We start from the raw sequence: 4,301 nt of genomic DNA, 5'->3' as shown, positions 1-4,301 counted from the left end.
CCAGATCCTTCACCCCTTACTTGAATTATTTTGGCAGAAAAGTCTCAGAGCTTTCACCTAGATTAGACACTTTATTGCAGAGAAGAATGACATTTGGATATTCATATCAAAGCAAAGAATTCAGTGCATTACATTTCTGGACTGTAGTATTTAGACTTTTGGCTTTTTTTCTTCTCATATTAGCAACTCAAGAGACTCTTTGAAGACCCTAACTTCCTTGGGATAGCTGGGATACAGTTTTATTAAGGTCCTTCAAAGGTGGTATTTAGCACCATGCTACCAAGCCATGCCACACCCACCAAGCCATGCCACACCCATCAAGCCACATCCACGGAACTGGTAGTAAAAAAATTAGAATGCCACCACTGAGGTCCTCCCTAGCTCATTCCAGTCCTTAAATTTGGGATTCCTGATAGAGAAATACATTCATCTCTCTAAGCAATCATATGGATAAGAAGAATTTTGTATCTTTCTACAAAAAAAAAATGATTGGCCATCACTAGTAACAATCCACAATACTAAAAAGCAATTATCACAATAAATATAACCAAACATTTATATTTTATAAAATATAAAATAGAATAAATATAACCAAACATTATCAGATCCAAAAAATCAATGAGTATAATATTGAAATCATTATTAGGACATTATCAGAAACAGAGATTAAAAAGCAGAACAGAGAAAATCTATAAGAATATCTATAAGAATGTATTCAAATAATACATCATTGTATAACCAGATATTTTAAACAGTATTTAACAATACTGGAGTTTATCCATAGTCTCTGAAGCCTTTGCAAAGCTGAAAACCTTTACTGCTCCAAATTCCTAATTATAAACAAATTTCCTATGATAATATAACTTTATATAGTCATTTCAGCATACATGCATATCATTATTTCCCTTATAGCCTCTTTCTGTACAGATTTTAGTCTTTGAATTAGAAAAGGAAATATCCTTGACAGAATAGAACATTGGATCCAGGAAAAATACACTCAAATGTGCAGATGGGCTCAGAAATTAATTAATAACAAAAGCTTCTAGAGAATATGGCCAGACCATTTCATCCTCAGTGGCAATTACATTATATATATTTTAAAGTGTCCAATAAGAATGCAGAAGGATTAAACACAAATGATACTTGAGCAATGTCTATGGAGATTCTCAGTCATCCAGATCATGGTTGTCCTGAAGGTGCTTTTTCAAGAGGCAACTTCATAAACACATGGCAAAACATAGAAGAACAAACCAATCAGGGCAAGATTCAGCAATTGAAAGACAAAAGGACACACTTTTGAAGAGATCCAAGTCCACATTTTGGACAGAGGGGAATCACTGGTTTGAAAGAGGGGTTTGAAGAAGCCATAGTCAAGGCTATGGTTTTCCCAGTTGCAATGTGAAAATTGGACCATAAGAAAGGATGAATGCCAACTGTTTAACTGTTTATTAAATTTATAGGCTGCCCAATCCCGAAGGACTCCGGGCGGCTTACAGAAACAGAAGTTAAGAGAAATTAAAAACAGATAAAACACGACAAATTTAAAAAGACACAACATGCACACAATCTAAGCGGGGCTGGACCTTAGAGCCAAGGTGGCGCAGTGGTTAAATGCAGCACTGCAGGCTACTGCTAGATCAGCAGTTCAGCGGTTCAAATCTCACCGGCTCAGGGTTGACTCAGCCTTCCATCCTTCCGAGGTGGGTAAAATGAGGACCCAGATTGTTGGGGGCAATATGCTGACTCTCTGTAACCGCTTAGAGAGGCCTGAAAGGCCTATGAAGCAGTATATAAGTCTACTGCTATTGCTATTGCTATTGCTATTGACCTCAATCCAGAGGTCAACAGCCCCAGGCCTGCCGGAATAGCCAGGTCTTAATAGCTTTTCAGAAGGCCATGAGAGTGGGTAGGGTCCGGATCTCTGGGGGTAGCTCATTCCATAGGGCCAGAGCAGCAACAGAGAAGGCCCTACTCTGAGGTGTCACCAGCCAGCATTGTCCAGCTGATGGCACCTGGAGAAGGCCCATCCTGTGCGATTTTATCGGTCTTAGGGAGGTGTGCGGCAGAAGATGGTCTCGAAGATATCCGGGTCCTAAGCCATGTAGGGCTTTAAAGGTGATAACTAGCACCTTGAATCGTGCTCGGAGACCAATAGGAAGCCAGTGCAGCTCACAGAGGATAGGTGTAATGTGGATGTACCTAGGTACACCCAGTATCGCTCGCGCAGCTGCATTCTGGACTAATTGTAGTCTCCGAACACTTTTCAGGGGCAACCCCATGTAGAGCGCATTACAGTAATCCAGTCTTGAGGTGACGAGGGCGTGAGTGACTGTTTGCAGTGGCTCCCGGTCCAAATAGGGCCGCAACTGGTGCACCAAGCGAACCTGGGCAAAGGCCCCCCTGGTCACAGCCGACATATGATGTTCCAACGTCAGCTGCGGATCCAGGAGGACCCCCAAGTTGCGGACCCTCTCTGAGGGGAGCAAATTTTCTCCTCCCAGGTTTAGGGACGGACTAGCTGGGCTGTCCTTAGGAGGCAACATCCACAGCCACTCAGTCTTGTCAGGATTGAGTGCAAGCTTGTTCACTCCCATCCAGACCCTAACAGCTTCCAGGCACTGGCACATCACTTCTACTGCTATGCTGAGTTGGCACGGGGCGGACAAATACAGCTATGTATCGTCCGCATACTGGTGGTATTTAATCCCGTGCTGGCGAATGATCTCACCCAGTGGCTTTATGTAGATATTAAATAGGAGGGAGGACAGGACCGACCCCTGCGGCACCCCATAATTAAGGGGCCTAGGAGTCGACCTCTGCCCTCCAACCAACACCGACTGCGACCTGTCGGAGAGGTAGGAGGAGAACCACCGTAAAACAGTGCCTCCCACTCCCACCTCTTCCAGCTGTCGCAGAAGGATACCATTTCCTCCCTCCCCAGCCCCCAGGAGCTCTCTGAAAGCCTCCATAAGGGTATGCACAGCCATTGTGGTGAAGGGGCGGGGCTCCTAGAGGCAAAAACGGCTGTATTTTATGTATAAGATGCACCCAGATTTTTGGCCTCTTTTTTGAGGAAAAAAGGTGTGTCTTATACTCCAAAATATGGTGGTGGTGGTAACAACAACAACAACAACAACAACAACAACAACAACAACTGGATATGGTGACTCAGTGGCTAAGATGCTGAGCTTGTTGGTCAGAAAGGTTGGCAGTTCAGTGGTTCGAATCCCTACTGCCGCATAATAGAGTGAGCTGTCGTTACTTGTCCCAGCTTCTGCCAACCTAGCAGTTCAGAAGCACGTAAAAATGCAAGTAGAAATATAGGGACCATCTTTGGTGGGAAGGTAACAGCATTCCGTGTGCCTTCGGCATTTAGTCATGCTGGTTACATGACCATGGAACGTCTTCGGACAGCACTGGCTCATCGGCTTTAGAGATGATCACTGCCCCCTAGAGTCAGGAACGGCTAGCATGTATGTGCAAGGGGAACCTTTACCAATTGTCATCATCATCATCATCATCATCATCTTGCTAAGAGAACTGCAGGGTTTATCCAAATCAGGACTGACTGAAACAAACAAAAATTGTGGGGAAAATATTACTTCTTGTTTCCCAGAAGAAATACAGCAATTTATGGCATAAGTCCAATGTGAAATTAAGCAGAAAACCATTTGGGCAATGGAAGTTCCCTTTCCCTTTCTTTTCTACAGCCTGCTTCTTTTAAGAAGATGCCCAAGGCACAGAAATAGGAAAGAGAATTTGATCTATGTAGGATAAACAACTGGATGAAATCCTATTTCTTTATTTTATTAGTATCAAATTAGTATGTGTTTCAATTATCATTTAAAAGAGTGTGGGTTCATTTGGGGAAAAAAAAACATCATTAGGCCTATGACATGAAATTCATTTGGGGTAATATTAACACAGGCGCTTGCTAAGCTTCTGCAAACTTTAATCTTTGTGAGAACTTTCGTTTTGTTTAATTTGTGCCTCCAGATCACGGTTAACTCCTGGTGACTCACAGAACTCACAGTCCCCTGATTTCTAGCTTGATGTCTTAACCAATAAATCTAATCTGGGAGGACACAGTTGCAGCAATTGTAGAAATTCAGTGGTAGATCTCGATTTGAGTATCAGGTATAAATATCATACTTCAGGATGCTTGAAAGAAAACATTGAATATTGTTGAGGAACACGTTAAAAAAAACACTAGATACTGTGGTCTTCTGCTTGAGCAGAGGGTTGAAAGAGTGTTTGGAATAAGACCTCCAAAACCCCAGGAGGTGTTCAACTGGTTCAGA

Source organism: Thamnophis elegans, chromosome 11 (assembly GCF_009769535.1).
Source record: "Thamnophis elegans isolate rThaEle1 chromosome 11, rThaEle1.pri, whole genome shotgun sequence".
Classification (NCBI taxonomy): domain Eukaryota; kingdom Metazoa; phylum Chordata; class Lepidosauria; order Squamata; family Colubridae; genus Thamnophis; species Thamnophis elegans.
Note: the sequence above shows the minus strand (reverse complement) of the source record.